Here is a 19,024-nt window from a genome sequence, read left to right on the forward strand (position 1 = left end):
AAGATGAAAAGGAAAAACATATAAAATATACGTATAAAATTTAATAATAAATTGAGTTGGTTACAAAATCCCAGAGGTCTCCATTAATTCACCATTAAAAATGTATACATGGGGGGGACCTTCAAGATGGTGGAGGAGTAAGTCGTGGAGATCACCTTCCTCCCCACAATTACATCAAAAATACATCTACATGTGGAATAACTCCTACAGAACACCTACTGAACCCTGGCAGAAGACCTCAGACTGCCCAAAGGCAAGAAACTCCCCACATACCTGGGTAGGGCAAAAGAAAAAAGAAAAAACAGAGACAAAAGAATAGGGACAGGACCTGCACCTCTGGGAGGGAGATGTGAAGGAGGAAAAGTTTCTACACACTAGGAAGCCCCTTCACTGGCGGATGGGGGGTGGGGGGGGAAGCTTCAGAGTCACGGAGGAGAGCGCAGCAACAGGGGTGCAGAGGGCAAAGTGGAGAGATTCCCACACAGAGGATCACTGCCAACCAGCCCTCACCAGCCCAAGAGGCTTGTCTGCTCACCTGCCAGGGTGGGTGGGGGCTGAGAGCTGAGGCTCAGGCTTCGGAGGTCAGACCCCAGGGAGAGGACTGGGGTTGTCTGTATGAACACAGCCTGAAGGGGGCTAGTGCGCCACAGCTAGCCAGGAGGGAGTCCGGGAAAAAGTCTGGACCTACCTAAGAGGCAAGAGACCATTGTTTCAGAGTGCGCTAGGAGAGGGGATTCAGAGCACCGCCTAAATGAGCTCCAGAGATGGGTGCGAGCCACGGCTATCAGCGCGGACCCCAGAGATGGGCATGAAACCCTAAGGCTGCTGCTGCAGCCACCAAGAAGCCTGTGTGCAAGCACAGGTCACTATCGAAACCTCCCCTCCCTGGAGCCTGTGCAGCCCATCACTGCCAGGGTCCTGAGATCCAAGGACAACTTCCCCAGGAGAACACAGGGCAAGCCTCAGGCTGTTGCAACATCATGCCAGCCTCTGCCGTCGCAGGCTCGCTCCGTGTTCCATACCCCTCCCTCCCCCCGCCTGAGTGAGCCAGAGCCCCCTATCAGCATCTATTTAACCCTGTCCTTTCTGGGTGGAGAAACAGACGCCCTCAGGAGACCTACATGCAGCGGCAAGACGAAATCCAAAGCTGAACCCCAGGACCTGTGAAAACAAAGAAGAGAAAGGGAAATTTCTCCCAGCACCCTCAGAAGCAGCGGATTAAATCTCCACAACAACTTGAGGTTACCCTGCATCTGTGGAATGCCTGAATAGACAACGAATCATCCCAAAACTGAGGCAGTGGACATTGGTAGCAACTGTAGACTTGGGATTTGCCTTCTGCATCTATTTTTGTTTCTGGTTTAATGTTTATCTTAGTTTAGTATTTAGAGCTTATTATCACTGGTAGATTTGTTTATTGATTTTGTTGCTCTCTTCCTTTTTTTTTCTTAATATATATTTTTTTTATCCTTTTTCGCTTTTTGTGAGTGTGTATGTATATGCTTTTTTGTGTGATTTTGTCTGTATAGCTTTGCTTTTACCATTTGTCCTGGGTTCTATCTGTCCGTATTTTTTTTTTTTTTTAGTATAGTTTTTAGCGCTTGTTAACATTGGTGGATTTGTTTTTGGATTCGTTATTCTCTTCTTTCTTTCTTTCTTTTTTATTCCTTTTTTATATTTTTTTATGATTTAAAAAAATTTTTTATTTTATGTTATTTTATTTCTTTTGTTTTTCCTCCCATTTCTTCTGAGCCACGTGGCTAACAGGGTCTTGGTACTACAGCCGGGTGTCAGGCATGAGCTCTGAGGAAGGAGAGCCGAGTTCAGGGCAATGGACCACCAGAGACCTCCCTGCCCCACATAATCTCAAACAGCAAAATCTCCCAGAGATCTCCATCTCAACACTAAAACCCAGCTCCACTCAACGACCAACAAGCTACAGTGCTGGACACCCTACGCCAAACAACTAGCAAGACAGGAACACAACACCACCCATTAGCAAGAGGCTGCCTAAAAGCATAATAAGGTCACAGAAACCCAAAAACACACCACCAGATGCAGTCCTGCCCACCAGAAAGAAAAGATCCAGCCTCATCCACCAGAACACAGGCACCAGTGCCCTCCACCAGGAAGCCTACACAACCCAATGAACCAACCTTAGCCACTGGGGGCAGACACCAACAACAACAGGAACTACGAACCTGCAGCCTGCAAAAAGGAGACCCCAAAAACAGTAAGTTAAGCAAAATTAGAAGACAGAGAAAATCACAACAGATGAAGGAGCAAGGTGAAAACCCAGCAGACCAAACAAATGAAGAGGAAATAGGCAGTCTACCTGAAAAAGAATTCAGAGTAATGATAGTAAAGATGATCCAAAAATCTTGTAAATATAATGAAGAACATACAAGAAATGTTTAACAGGACCTAGAAGAACAAAAGAGCAAACAAACAATGATGAACAACATAATAAATGAAATTAAAAATTCTCTAGAAGGAATCATCAGTGGAATAACTGAGGCAGAAGAACGGATAAGTGACCTGGAAGATAAAATAGTGGAAATAACTACTTCAGAGCAGAATAAAGTAAAAAGAAGGAAGAGAATTGAGGACAGTCTCAAAAACCTCTGGGAAAACATTAAACACACCAAAATTCAAATTATACGGGTCCCAGAAGAAGAAGAGAAAAAGCAAGGGACTGAGGAAATATTTGAAGAGATTATATTGAAAACTTCCCAAACATGGGAAAGGAAATAGTCAACCAAGTCCAAGAAGTTCAGAGAGTCCCACACAAGATAAATCCAAGGAGAAACACGCCAAGACACATATTAATCAAACTATCAAAAATTAAATACAAAGAAAAAATATTAAAAGCAGCAAGGGAAAAGCAACAAATAACATACAAGGGAATCCCCATAAAGTTAACAGCTGATCTCTCAGCAGAAACTCTGCAAGCCAGAAGGGAGTGGCAGGACATATTTAAACCGATGAAAAGGGAAAAACCTACAATCAAGATTACTCTAACCAGCAAGGATCATATTCAGATTTGACAGAGAAATTAACCTTTACAGACAAGCAAAACTAAGAGAATTCAGCACCACCAAACCAGCTTTAAAACACATGCTAAAGGACCTTCTCTAGGCAGGAAACACAAGAGAAGGAGAAGACCTACAATACAAACCCAAAACAATTAAGAAAATGGTAATAGGCACATACATATCAATAATTACCTTAAACGTAAATGGATTAAATGTTCCAACTAAAAGACGCAGACTGGCTGAATGGATACAAAAACAAGACATGTATATGTTGTCTACAAGAGACCCACTTCAGACCTAGGGAGACATACAGACTGAAAGTGAGGGGATGGGAAAAGATATTCCATGCAAATGGAAATCAAAAGAAAGCTGGAGGGCTTCCCTGGTGGCACAGTGGTTGAGAATCTGCCAGCTAATGCAGGGGACACGGGTTCGAGCCCTGGTCTGGGAAGATCCCACATGCCATGGAGCAGCTGGGCCCGTGAGCCACAACTGCTGAGCCTGCGCGTCTGGAGCCTGTGCCCCGCAACAGGAGGGGCCGCGATAGTGAAAGACCCGTGCACCGCGATGAAGAGCGCGGTCCCCGCACTGTGATGAAGAGTGGCCCCCACTTGCCGCAACTAGAGAAAGCCCTCGCATGAACCAAAGACCCAACACAGCCAAAAATAAATAAATAAATAAATAAAGTAGCTATAAAATTAAAAAAAAAAAAAAAGAAAGCTGGAGTAGCAATTCTCATATCAGAACAAATAGACTTTAAAATAAAGAGTATTACAAGAGACAAAGAAGGACACTACATAATGATCAAGGGATCAATCCAAGAAGAAGATATAACAATTGTAAATATTTATGCACCCAACATAGGAGCACGTCAATATATAAGGCAAATGCTAACAGCCATGAAAGGGGAAATCAACAGTAACACAATCATAGTAGGGGACTTTAACACCCCACTTAAACCAATGGACAGATCATCCAAAATGAACATAAACAGGCAAATACAAGCTTTAAATGATACATAAAACACGATGGACTTAATTGATATTAATACGACATTCCATCCAAAAACAACAGGATACACATTCTTCTCAAGTGCTCATGGAACATTCTACAAGATAGAACGTATCTCGGGTCACAAATCAAGCCTTGGTAAATTTAAGAAAATTGAAATCATATCAAGTATCCTTTCCAACCACAACGCAATGAGACTAGATATTAATTACAGGAAAAAATCTAAAAACTACAAACACATGGAGGCTAAACAATACACTACTAAATAACCAAGACATCACTGAAGAAATCAAAAAATACCTACAAACAAATGACAATGAAAACACAATGACCCAAAACCTACGGGATGCAGCAAAAGCAGTTCTAAGAGGGAAGTTTATAGCAATACATACTACCTCAAGAAACAAGAAACGTCTCAAATAAAGAACCTAACCTTACACCTAAAGCAGTTAGAGAAAGAAGAAAAAAAGCCCAAAGTTAGCAGAAGGAAAGAAATCATAGAGATCAGATCAGAAATAAATGAAAAAGAAATGAAGGAAATGAGAGGAAAGATCAATAGAACTAAAAGCTGGTTCTTTGAGAAGATAAACAAAATTGATAAACCATTAGCCAGACTCATCAATAAAAAAAGGGAGAAGACTTAAATCAACAGAATTAGAAATGAAAAAGGAGAAGTAACAACTGACACTGCAGAAATACAAAGGCTCATGAGAGATTACTACAAGCAACTATATGCCAATAAAATGAACAACCTGGAAGAAATGCACAAATTTTTAGAAAAGCACAAACTTCTGAGACTGAACCAGGAAGAAATAGAAAATATAAACAGACCAATCACAAGCACTGAAATTGAAACTGTGATTAAAAATCTTCCAGCAAACAAAAGCCCAGGATCAGATGGCTTCACAGGCGAATTCTATCAAACATTTAGAGAAGAGTTGACACCTATCCTTCTCAAACTCTTCCAAAATATAGCAGAGGGAGGAACACTCCCAAACTCATTCTACAAGGCCACCATCACCGTGATACCAAAACCAGACAAAGATGTCACAAAAAGAAAACTACAGGCCAATATCACTGATGAACATAGAAGCAAAAATCCTCAACAAAATACTAGCAACCAGAATCCAACAGCACATTAAAAGGATCATACACCATGATCAAGTGGGGTTTATGACAGGAATGCAAGGATTCTTCAATATATGCAAATCAATTAATGTGATAAACCGTATTAACAAATTGGAGAAAAACCATATGATCATCTCAATAGATGCAGGAAAAGCTTTTGACAAAATTCAACACACATTTATGATAAAAATCCTCCGGAAAGTAGGCACAGAGGGAACTTACCTCAACATAATAAAGGCCATATATGACAAACACACAGCCAACATCATTCTCAAAGGTGAAAAACTGAAACCATTTCCACTAAGATCATGAAAAAGACAAGGTTGCCCACTCTCACCACTATTATTCAACATAGTTTTGAAAGTTTTAGCCACAGCAATCAGAGAAGAAAAAGGAAAAAAAAGGAATCCAAATTGGAAAAGAAGAAATAAAACTCTCACTGTTTGCAGATGACATGGTACTATACATAAAGAATCCTAAAGATGCTACCTGAAAACTACTAGAGCTAATCAATGAATTTGGTAGAGTAGCAGGATACAAAATTAATTCAGAGAAAATCTCTTGCATTCCTATACACTAATGATGAAAAATCTGAAAGAGAAATTAAGGAAACACTCCCATTTACCACTGCAACAAAAAGAATAAAATACCTAGTAATAAACCTACCTAAAGAGACAAAAGAGCTGTATGCAGCAAACTATAAGACACTGATGAAAGAAATTAAAGATGATACAAACAGATGGAGAGATATACCATGTTCTTGGATTGGAAGAATCAACATTGTGAAAATGACTATACTGCCCAAAGCAATCTCCAGATTCAATGTAATCCTTATCAAACTACCAACGGCATTTTTCACAGAACTAGAACAAAAAATTTCACAATCTGTATAGAAACACAAAAGATCCCGAATAGCCAAAGCAATCTTGAGAAAGAAAAACAGAATTGGAGGAATAAGGCACCAGGACTTCAGACTATACTACAAAGTTACAGTAATCAAGACAGTATGGTATTGGCACAAAAACAGAAATATAGATCAATGGAACAGGATAGAAAGCCCAGAGATAAACCCACACACATATGGTCACCTTATTTTTGATAAAGGAAGCAAGAATATACAGTGGAGAAAAGTCAGCCTCTTCAATAAGTGGTGCTGTGTAAACTGGACAGCTACATGTTAAAGAATGGAATTAGAACACTCCCTAACACCATACACAAAAATAAACTGAAAACGGATTAAAGACCTAAATATAAGGGCAGACACTATAAAACTCTTAGAGGAAAACATAGGTAGAATGCTCTATGACATAAATCACAGCAAGATCCTTTTTGATCCACCTCCTAGTGAAATGGAAATAAAAACAAAAATAAACAAATGGGACCTAATGAAACTTAAAAGCTTTGCACAGCAAAGGAAACCATAAACAAGACGAAAAGATAACACTCAGAATAGGAGAAAATATATGCAAACGAAGCAACTGACAAAGGATTTATCTCCAAAATGTACAGGCAGCTCATGCAGCTCAATTAGAAAAAAAAGAACCCAATCCAAAAATGGGCAGAAGACCTAAATAGACATTTCTCCATAGAAGATATACAGATTGCCAACAAACACATGAAAGGATGCTCAACATCACTAATCATTAGAGAAATGCAAATCAAAACTACAATGAGGTATCACCTCACACCAGTCAGAATGACCATCATCAAAAAATCTACAAACAATAAATGCTGCAGAGGGTGTGGAGAAAAGGGAACCCTCTTGCACTATTGGTGGGAATGTAAATTGATACAGCCACTATAGAGAACAGTGTGGAGGTTGCTTAAAAAACTAAAAATAGAACTACCATGCGACCCAGCAATCCCACTACTGGGCATATACTCTGAGAAAACCATAATTCGAAAAGAGTCATGTACTACAGTGTTCACTGCAGCTCTATTTACAATAGCCAGGATATGGAAGCAACCTAAGTGTCCATTGACAGATGAATGGATAAAGAAGATGTGGCACATATATACAATGGAATATTACTCAGCCATAAAAGAAACGAAATGGAGTTATTTGTAGGGAGGTGGATGGACCTAGAGTCTGTCATACACAGTGAAGTAAGTCAGAAAGAGAAAAACAAATACCATATTCTAACACATATATATGGAATCTAAAACAAAAAAAAAATGGTTCTGAAGAACATAGGGGCAGGAAAGGAATAAAGATGCAGATGTAGAGAATGCACTTGAGGACACAGGGAGGGGGAAGGGTAAGCTGGGACAAAGTGAGGGAGTGGCATGGACATATATACACTACCAAATATAAAATAGATAGCTAGTGGGAAGCAGCCGCATAGCACAGGGAGATCAGCTCGGTGCTTTGTGTCCAGCAAGAGGGGTGGGATAGGGAGGGTGGGAGGGAGACGTAAGAGGGAGGAGATATGGGGATATATGTATATGTATAGCTGATTCACTTTGTTATACAGCAGAAACTAACACACCATTGTAAAGCAATTATACTCTAATAAAGATGTTAAAAGAAAAGTATACACACAACACACTTTTATTGAACACATAAATGTCCACATCTATTATAACGTCTCTAGAAATTGCAATAAGATCATCTTGATGCTTTTTTTTACCCTATATTCTGTTTTCTGATACTAGATACTTACTTTGCCTATTCTGTTTCATTGCGTGTGTGTGTGTGTGTGAGAGTGTGTGTTTCTGTGCTTGAGTTATATGCTTGGCAACACTTTTCTCTTAACTTTGCTTTGATACTTTTCATGTTTTTGTTACAAAAACCACACAACTAAAAATTACACATTTGGATAATGTTTTTTATTCCAATTAACTATTTATACTACTGTCATTAGAAATGCCACTGATCTTACTTGCCTTATTCTGGTTTTTATTCTTAATACATACTTTTCCCATTTTCCTGATGAGTATAATGCAAATGTTACCAAATTTTGATTCTTCTGGTGGTTTGGAAGTTATACACGCTGCTCTTCATCAACTAATAAGTCTCTGCGACACATTACAATTATATATTTGTACAAATAATTATAAATGAATTTATTTTTTCTTAATCACTGTTGAAAAGGAAATAGCATACTTTAATCCCCTTTCTTCTTTTAAGGCAGAAAATTTAGCATGCCTTTCAGTTTTGGAATGGTCTATGATTTCTCATCTAGCTTATTAATACCAAATAATTTTTGCAATTATTATATTTAAAATTATGCTTTTAATAATTATTTAGACTAAGTCAACATTAGCTGATATATTAAAAATTTTTAATAGATCTTTATTGGAGTATAATTGCTTCACAATACTGTTTTAGTTTCTATTGCACAACACAGAGAATCAGCCATATGCATACACATGTCCCCATATCTCCTCCCTCTTGAGCTTCCCTCCCATCCTCCCTATGCTACCCCTCTAGGTCATCTCAAAGTACCGAGCCAATCTCCCCGTGTTAATAACTACTCTTGGGTCCCTAATCTTGAGTTCTTATTTTTGATTAAAATTTTGTCAACTGGTGAACCTTTTCCATTAGAAGGGTACAAAGATTTCTGAGCACTTACATACATGCAAATATGTTTTAGCTGTTTTCACATATAAATGGCAAACTGAATGACTGACATAAAACATATTTACTCTCAAAACTACGTAGCTACTGTCCCCTTGTCTTGGGACAGTTAGTGTTTAAAAGTGAAGTCTATGTCCAGACTAACTTTATTTTTTTTCCCTCCTCTTCCCCTACTCCTTTAAAAAGTTTACATATTTCCTTAATTTTTCCTGGTTGCATGTGTGTCATATATGTATTCAGGTTTCATATGCATATGCAGAGCTTTATTCAGCCCAGTTAGATTTTTTTTGGCAATCTTCAATGTTACCTCTGTTTCATTTCAATATATGATGTCAGATGTCCTTTCTTTGACTTTTGCAATTTCAAGAGTACCTCTCATTCATTTCTATCACTAGTTCCTTTTCCTCTGTATTCATAGAGTGGTTCTCAATGTTCATCTCAAAATTTCATTTTCTGCTTTGTCAATTCTGCTTTTAATGAATATTTGAAATGTGTCACTGAATTTTTAGTTTCTTTACATCTTAGTAGCTCATTAAGCCCCATTTTTATTAACATATCCCTTTTATCCATTTCCTCCATATCTTTATTCTTCATTTTATTGTTATATTATTTAAAATTTTATTTTTATATCTTATTTCACTGAACACATTTCTTAATTTTATAAAAACAAAAATGCTTATGTTTTTATAAAATTTACTTAGGTGTACTATAGCATATATTTTTCAAAAATGACTTGTGTCTTGTCAGTCGTTTTACTTCTTGCAGAATATTTTCACATCTCTAATTTGATTTTTTTCCAACTACTCATCCTTTAGGAATGAAGATTCTCTCCACTGATTACTCATAAATAATGTTTGTAGCTTCTTCTGGTTACTCTCGTTTTCCTGGTTGCTGTTAAAACACGTTTCTCAGATTTTTAGCTAGAGCAATGGTAAATGTGAACAGACTTAGTCTAATTACTGGTCACTGGCAGTCACTTAATTTCTCTAAATTCTGTACTTCACCAGTCTTGCTTCTGTGGTCTAGTTGACTACTTTGAGAAGCATTTTTCTAGGTAATTCTAAACAATGTATATAGTTCTGTTGCCAGAAGTGGTCTACCTTTGTACTTTCTTATGGCACTTTCTTTTCTCACATTCTCAGATGCAGCAAACCAAATGCTTAGCCACTGTAGACTCTGAATATTTTGCATTAATACAAATTTTAGTCTTAGAAAACATGTAGAAAGGGGGATGGTAAAGTGGCCCTGCCTGCAGATACCCTTCTTTGGGTGGTGGGGAGAGTTGATCTGACACTAGATCTCTGAGTCAGGCAGTAGCAGGGTAATTGGTCATCTCCTTAACACTGTTCAGACTGGGAGATTTATTCTCATTCAGATAATAAAGCAAGTCATATCCTTAAGATAATAAAGAAAGTGCCATCCAGTTTTTGGTTTTTTTTTCCTTCTATTTCAGATTGATCTGCTTTGTCTTACATATGGTAAAAATTTGGGTAATCAAATGAATGGTTGCCAGTCTTTGTTGCTGGCAATGTTATACAATGAATAGACTTTGTTTTTTCATTTTTTTAATATTTGGTTAATTTTTTAAGTCACACACTACCAGCCAGATTCCATTTAAAGAAAGTCAACTGGACTTATTTTAAAAACCTCAACGTATTTTATTATTATCATTATTCTAAGATAAGGGAACTGAACTCATTTACTAAGTTCACAGTCTATCAACCAGCTTTCGTTTTTTATAATTTACAAGCTTTTTCAGGTTGTTTTAAAGTTTTCTGATTTTGCCTGTCTGTTTTTTTCATTCAGCCTTTACACACTAATTCATTTAATTCTTACACTATGTTGATTTTTAGATGCATTCCTATTGCTGTAGCTCTTATGCAGTGAATCATATGACGTACACCTTTCAGATGTATGTTTTATTTATTTTTTAAATTGAAGTATAGTTGATTTACAATGTTGTGCTAGTTTCAGGTGTACAGCAAAGTGATTCAGTGATACTTGGTGTGTATTCAGTGTGTATTCATTGATACACACATATATCTATATTCTTTTTCATATTCTTTTTCATTATAGGTTATTACAAGATATTGAATATAGTTCCCTGTGCTATACAGTAGGTCCTTGTTGTTTATCTATATTATATACAGTAGTGTGTTTATGGTAATCCCAAACTCCTAATTTATCCCTCCTCCCCTTTTCCCTTTGGTAACTATGAATTTGTTTTCTATGTTGGTGAGTCTGTTTCTGTTTTGTAAATAAGTTCATTTGTATCATTTTTTTAGATTCCACATATAAGTAATATCATGTGATTTGTCTTTGTCTGACTTACTTCACTTAGTATGATAATCTCTAGGCCCAACTACATTGCTGCAGATAGCTTTATTTCATTCTTTTTTATGGTTGAGTAATATTACTTTGTGTGTGTGTGTGTGTGTGTGTGTATGTATATATACATATACATACACACACACACACAACCACATTTTCTTTATCCATTCACCTGTCGATTGACACTTAGGTTGCTTCCATGTCTTGGCTCTTGTAAATAGTGCTGCTATGAACACTGGGGGGCCTGTGTCTTTTCAAGTTAAGAGTTTTCATCTTTTCTGGATATATATCCAGGAGTGGGATTGCTGGATCATACGGTATCTTAATTTTTAGTTTTTTAAGCAACCTCCATATTGGTCTCCATAGTGGCGGCACCACAGATATATGTTTTAAATGATGAAAATAAAACATGGTCATTCAAACCATGTATATATTAGCCATATATCTGACAGGAATGCCTTGTCGTATATCTCACTGCATGAGCTGGTACAATAAACATGTCCTTAGAAGCACTGAAGTTACCAATATATTCATATTATCATTGGTTTCTCCTACACTTGGCTTATAAAAAATTTCTGGGATCTTTCTCTAACTCATATTCAAATCAAATTCATCATATCAATGACTTTGTCAAAGATTCAGTTAAAACCTAGATTTCTTGTGAACTTATACCTTGTGCTAATGATTGCTAAGTATCATTAAGCAGAAATCTCTTCGTATCTGTGATATTTTGAATATTTAATTCACCCAGAAGTTTAAATTTATTCAGTGAAAACCACGGACACGTTTCTAGCTACTAGAATAGGATGGATACCACGTGGCGCGCATGCCTCCTCCCCCTCCTGCATCCACGCCAACTGCAGTAATGGAGCATCACTGCTCCCTGAGTTGTGCTCAGCTGCACAATTCTCAAACCATGTCCTGAAAAGCCACTACCAGGTAATGAGATTTCACTTATGAGATACTATTTACCACTTCAGTTTCAGACCCATATTAGGGTTCCCCCAAAGAAGAAACTGTTATTGACTTGTTTCTGCTAGTTATTTCCATTCTCAGTCAAATATAACAGAAAGAATAATCTTTTGCATGTATGGAAAATTTTGTAAATTATATTAGTATAAAACAATGAAGCATCTCATATTCTAAACCGGTAACTCTGATATGCCTCAAGTTATTTACTAAAAACATACTAATATTTGCTGTTATTTTAAAAAATTAAATATTTAAATTAAACAGATAATTTTAAGAACTAGAGCTGAACTGATTAATGTTTTGTATTCCATATCTCCTCAAAGTAAAAGGAGTGACAGAAATCCCAACTTGTAAAATGTGCAGTGGGAGGTGTTTGTCCAGTTGAGATTTAATCTATGCAAGACGTATTGTTGATTTCTTTAGCCCTCTTCACTTCCTTTTCCGAAAGGGAACCCTGCTCTCCAAGGACTCTGCTTCTTTGTACCTCTCTTGTGGAAGCTGTTCATTCTCTCATGCCCCTCATACCAAGGAACAAGAGGCAAGGACAACCAGGGTTCAATAACATCTTGCTCTCCTACCGGTGTCCCTTCTACTTACTGACATCCTCTGACCTTGTTCCTCCACATCCATTAAGGACTTTTACTCCTAGTTGCACCTGGTTCAGCATCTTCATTTCCCATTCCAACTCCAGGCCTCCCAGAGAACTTCAAGTTCTCCATTATTTCTTCCTTTTAGTAATACAACATCCGTGTTTCTTCTGGTCTCCTGGCAACACAATAAAGAACTACATTTCCCAGCCTTCCTTACAGGTATATATTCAGGCCAATGTATGTGAGCAGAAGTGATATGTGCAACTTCATAATCAGGTTCTTGAAAGGAAGCCACTTGCCTTTCACTTCTTTCCCTCTTACCAGGACCAGAAGTAGACAAAGTGAAGTGATAGTGGCTTATAGTTCCTCTTCCTACCTTTCAGGTTATTTTGTACTTTTTCTTTTTAGATTCATTCATTAAATATTGGTTTTCTCCCAAACTGGGATTCAAGTGGGATTCACTGGATAGCTAGAAATCAAGCTATCTATTCCTTTTAAAAAATTTATGATATTACCAACTACATAAAACAAATGTATAGCTTAATGTACTATTATAAATTGAACAACCTTCTAACCACCCTCCATGTCAAGAGATAAACCTTTCCTGCCCTCCAAAAGCCCTCCATTCCCCCCTTACAATACCTTTCCTCTCCCCAAGAACAATAGCTCTTCTGATGTCACTTCTGTACTTTTCTATATAGTTTCATCATTCAAGTGTGTATCCCTAAAGTGCATGGCTTTGTTTTACCTTCTTTTTTTGGGGGGGGGGGTTACAGTCTTTTTCAATTGATGCATTTCATCCCCATGTCTTTTTTTTCCCTTCTAATTTATTTGTTGAAGAAGCCAGCTTATTTTTCTATATCAATTTCCATCCTGATTTAGTTTAACATGTTTCCTCTACCCTGTGTTTCTTGTGCATGGTGATTGGATCTAGAAGCTTAATCAGATAGATTAAGGTTAGATTTTTTGGCAAGACTTCTTCATCGTAGTTTTGAATTCTTTATCAGAAAGCACAAAATGCTGGCTGCTCCACTTTTTGTGATGTTAGCAACCACCAATGCTTGATGCCTAGATTTTATAATTCATGACTTACTGTAAAATATTGATAACCCAACTTCATCATTCTTTCTTTACTTATGTTTTGCAATACTTGTACAAAGAGAAACTTTGCCTCATCTATTACTTAGTTATCCAGGGTTCATTTCATATAAAAAAGACAAAACATGTTTTATTGTGTATTTTATTAACCCTGTGTTGTACAAAGGCAATTAATTAATTGTACATGTGCATGTGTATCATTATGAATTCATGCATTTAACATGTTTGATATGTTTTCATTCATTTCAGTTTATTATACTTTTAGGCCAATGTGAGCCTTTTCAAGCTGGCGCTCAACTTCTATTGGTGCATCCTTGTATTCTGTGATAGCTTACTTATTAACTAAAATAATAGGATATCTTATGCTCATCTTACATTAGCTGTCCTTTTCTCAAAATCAGGTGGTACTCCAAGTAGGCTTCTTTCTTTTAGGAGGAAGTGGTATTTCAAACAGTCTGGATGGTAGGGATGCTCACTGCTATTAAGATGGGCATTATTTCTAGGCCTTTCCAAGGAAAAAAGCTATGGATAGATAATTATAGATTTTTTTTAAAACCTGATGAGTTCATTCTGATACTTTCAGGTATAATTTTATACTACTAAGAATACTGGTTCTTAAGGGCACTGGGGATGCCAGAATTACTCATTTGCTTTACCTAGCATTACATACAAGTATTCTAAGGATAACAATTCTAACACAATCACCCATATGATTAATAAAAAGTTTTCAAAAAATGTGTATATGTTCTCTTCATTTCCCCTGCCTTTTATTAAAGCTGAACCCTATCTACATTTTCAGTGCAGACAGCCATATTAAACTGTCTCCATATCCCTCATCTATTTCAGTTCTTCAAGAAAATATGTATATATTCAATACACATTGATAATCTTAATGTTGATGTATCTCTGTCATTTTGATTATCTGAAGCTTATTCTCCAGTAGCTGATTAGTAAATAGTCCATAAAAACAATATTCCCTAAGTTCTTGCATGGCCATGGCAGTTTGAGGAATTTTAATTTGGAAGTCAGTTTAAGTGAACACATATTCTTGGTTCACAATTTCTTTTCTTGTATATCTTAAAAATGTAACTCAATTTTCTTCCGGCACAAGGTGTTGCTGCCAAAAAATCTGATGACAATTCTCTTTTCCATTAGGTTACAAGACTATGTTAGTCTTTTCACTGCTCTAACTGAGTAGTACTCTGTTCCCAGCAGAGTACCTTTTCACGTCTTCACCTTTCTACCATCTTCTTCATCTTGCTTCTTCTGGATTCCACAGTTTCTTTATCTCATTTTTCCTATTCTTGTTTTTCTTTCTTCTTATTTTTCTCCTTGACTTTTCACAAATAATAGTCTCTGTCTGGAAAACAAAGGACCTCCTCTTCCTTGTCCCAAACCTGTCTGGAAAACTGCTACTCTTCCTTCTATCAGTTTAGGAATCTTCTCTTCCTGAAACCTTACCCAACTCACTTTGATAAACTGCAATTGTCTTTTCCTAATGCTATTGCTTAAAGGTTTAATGTAAAGGATTTCTCTGAAAACCAAATAAATTATCGAAAATAACTCTCTAACTTACCCATTCATTACTAATAGAAAATTCAATAACAGAGACTCAAATAGGGGATGGGGACCTACATATTGGTTTCAGTAGAAAAAGAAAACAGCAGCCACTACTGCTTCGATCACATAAAAATTCTCATAGTCCTGATTTTTCAGAATAGATTTGTCTGACAATAGGTGAAGCACTGTTGGTTCTTCCCAAATACCACTAGGCTGCGTTTATGGAGCCCCCAGGATTGGGTCTGAGGACCTCCTCCCTTAAGAGTTGATGTCATATTCCTTGACTGTCCATGTCCTCCCCTGAAACAGGTTTCATTCCCACTAGATCATTTCCCCCAAAGTTGTTACATCAGAGCTGGAGGCTGACTTTCCATTGTCATATTTACTCCTAAGACACATTCAGAGGAACTGAATGAATTACTGTTTCAACTGCTTGATCATGTTTAGGGCTGAACACTTAACAATACTTAGGAATCAAAGTATTCTTGAAACCAGGTTTCAATGACCTGCATAAAATTAGCTCTGATATATTACACATTCTAAACAAGAACATACCCAATACATAAACCTTAAATGTCCTTCATGAATTTTACTTCTGCTTTTTCTAAGGCAAAATAATCTTAACAATGTTCTATATGAAATTCCCCCACACAAAATGAAGACTGCATCTGTTAAAGTCATTGTCATATAATACCGTATTATAAATTTATGTCTGTGAAGTACTTGAGGGCAAGAGCTGTGCTTTATCATTTTTATATTCCCAGTGTTTTGCACAGTACTTGACACAAAATATTTTAAAATAGGTATTGAATAAATAAATGTGCAAATGAGTAAATAGAGGTATGAATAAATGAATTGATTTATTCAAGTCAATATCTCTCAAACATAAGCATAAGTGACAGCTTCAAATTTTCCATATACCAAGAGCTTTAGGCAATCTAATAGGAAGTGAGTCTTCTATAGGATTATACATGATTAAGAAAATGTCAATTGTTTGCACAAAAAGGCACCTGATAGAGACTCCTCGGAAATTAATGTTTTTCCCAAGCATCTCTTGTTTGCACCTAGGTGAAAATAATTAGAGATCATGAAAATAATATGTTTACCTTACCACTTAATTCCAAATTAGAAATGGAAAAAGTAAGCTAGTGCAAATTTTATACATAATATGGATTAATTATATATACATTTCATTAAATTATATAAACACTATATATATATATATATATATATATATATATATACACACACAGTTGTGCTCGTCTCTGTATTCATTCAGCAAATTGAGCTGAAGATCATACTTATGTCTATCTAAAATATGAGTGTCTGCATGATACATAAAATTGGCTCAGAAGATGGAGAGATGGGAATTTCAGGCCATGTGTCCAACTCAGAGTCTTCTCAGGACCCAGCTTAGCTGCTATAGATATATGGACTTACCCTCCACCTTACCGAAATACAGACGGTTTAGTTTGATTAGACTTTGACATGGCTTATGTTGGCATGATCTTTACCTCCCATGACATTAATATATATTGTAAAAACTGGTCAGTTTTCAATGCCTACAACTTGTTATATGAAGAAAAAGATAATTTTTCTTCAATCTCATAATCTATTCCTTTCACATTCTTCTCATCTCACCCCTGCAGATATACTTATTCAGTAATGTAGCCAGGACTTTTTGGATCAAGAACAGACATTTTCAGAAAAGTTCTTTGTTCTTTTGTAAAATAAACATTTTTTGTTCCCATTCTGAACACTGGGGCTATTTGGATGATATTTGCAACTTAGTAGATTTAGAAAGTGGAAGCAGCTGGCAGGGGCTGCCCTTTCTCTGATAGGTACCCAAATTTTGTCTCTACTTTTTCTTTGAAGACAATTGAGCAATTAACCCTCAATAAAAACAGATCTTTTGAAAGCGGAACTGAATAGAAAGTTATAAGCTATTGCAGAATACTAAGTTGTCATTACTAACACCTTTTAAACATCCCTGTTCGAATTTAGCTGAATTGACCAACAAAGAATGGAGGAGTGTTTTTGTGTGGTCTGCTATCCTTCTACTAGCCCCTGATTTTCCAGTCCATTCAGGAAGCAGATTCCAGTTTTAATGTTGTATTGATTTTCTATTGCCACTGTAACAAATGATCACAAACTTAGTTACTTAAAACAACACAAATTATTATCGTATAATTCTGTAGGCCAGAAATACAACACAAGTCTCACTGTGCTAAAATCAAGGTGATATAAGGGCTGTGTTCCTTTCTCGACGCTTCTAGGGGGAAATCCATTCCCTTGCCCTTTCTAGCTTCTAGAAGCTGCTCACATTCCTTGGCTCATGGCCCCCTTTCTCCATCTTTAAAGACAGTAAAAGCAGGTTGAGTCCTCCCTGAATCTCTCTCTGACCTCTTCTGCCTCCTTTTCTAGTTTTAAGGATCCTTGTGATTATACTGAGCCTATTCAAATAATTTCCTATTTTAAGGTAAGTTGACTAGGAAACTTAATTCCATTTACAACCTCAATTCTTCTTTGTCACTTAATCTAACATAGTCACAGGTTCCAAGGATTAAGATATGGGAATATTTGGGGGGGGGGCATTATTCTGCTTACCACACAGATTTTTTTCTATAGTTTTGCAGAGTCTTATTTAAATCAGGAACCAATAGCCATGCCCTCTCAATTATGACATATTTGCTACCATGTTGTATGTATAGTTCTGCCTCAAAGTCAAGGTATATGACTTTTACTATTTCATGCATTACTTCATAATGCAGAGTGCACACATTTACCAGCTAGCACTAAATCACATTTTTGTTTGTTTATAAACTAAGAAATAGTCTAGCTTCTAGATTGTGATGGTAAAGAGAAGACGTAAAATTATTAGAAATCCCTTAAAATCACCAAATTTAATATTGAAAAAAATGAATCTGGATTGTTTTATTACATTTTCAATATGAATAAGTATTTCTTATTCATTATAATGAGATTTCTTTCAGACAGGCCTCTAACCCATTTCAAGTAACAGTGCTGCAAGAAATGCATGGAAAAATATTATTATTAATAAAAATTTTAAAGTTTTCAACTCTTTTCAGCAAAGATAGTTTGAGTTGAGTTAATGCTGTATTTCAGTACCTAAATTCAGGCATGTTCTAGATGTCATATTAGTATGGCGTTATTACCCAAATGCTGTCTTTAATTCCTGTTTAAAACAAATCTGTGAACACAAACCCTCAGACCTTGGGTAAGTTGATTCACCTTTCTGTGCCTCAGTTTCCGCATTTGTTAAATGGCAGTAATAATATCACAGGTTGAGACGATATGTTAATACATGTAAACATGTTCGTGTATATAGAGCAGTAGCTCAGAGCAGGTGCTCAAAAAATGTTAAGTATCATTATTATTAATAACAAGGTGGTATAGCTTAAGTGAATCTTTAATTTCAGCATTAGACCATTCATACTTCATTTAAAGACCTCCTTTATGGCTCTAGACAATTTTAAAATTAATTTAAAAACACTCAGTTCTCTTGAAACCACAAAAAATTTAAAATTAATTTAAAAACACTCAGTTCTCTTGAAACCACAAAAAATTTAAAAGTCAATATAAGATAGCCATATGTACTGTATTTAAGCTAAGCCAGAGCAGGTTAGGCTAAGGAAGACTGGAACAGGATATTAACTACGGTCATCAGAGTAAAGTCACACCTGCTGACAAATTCTGAG

At 36.4% G+C, this 19,024-nt stretch overlaps 2 protein-coding genes across 6 annotated transcripts in view; one reads left to right on the top strand and one right to left on the bottom strand.

Annotated features, from left to right (window-relative positions):
* Nucleotides 1–13,411, bottom strand: part of RERGL (RERG like) — a 167,857-nt gene extending 154,446 nt beyond the window's left edge. Inside the window, exons 1-3 of one of the 4 annotated variants that reach the window (XM_082352017.1) lie at nt 12,655–13,411; nt 1,118–1,161; nt 536–684 (exon numbers count right to left, since the gene is read on the bottom strand). The gene's annotated coding sequence lies outside the window, so the exon portion shown is untranslated. Of the gene's footprint in view, nt 1–535; nt 11,234–12,654 lie in introns of those variants that run through there. The other 3 variants (XM_082352016.1, XM_082352018.1, XM_082352015.1) reach the window with 3 other exon arrangements.
* The window catches only part of PIK3C2G (phosphatidylinositol-4-phosphate 3-kinase catalytic subunit type 2 gamma), a 406,235-nt gene that overhangs the window by 24,499 nt on the left and 362,712 nt on the right, over nt 1–19,024 (top strand). The gene's annotated exons all lie outside the window — the stretch shown is intronic.

This window comes from Balaenoptera borealis, assembly GCF_965194805.1.
Source record: "Balaenoptera borealis genome assembly, chromosome: 13".
In the NCBI taxonomy this organism is placed as follows: domain Eukaryota; kingdom Metazoa; phylum Chordata; class Mammalia; order Artiodactyla; family Balaenopteridae; genus Balaenoptera; species Balaenoptera borealis.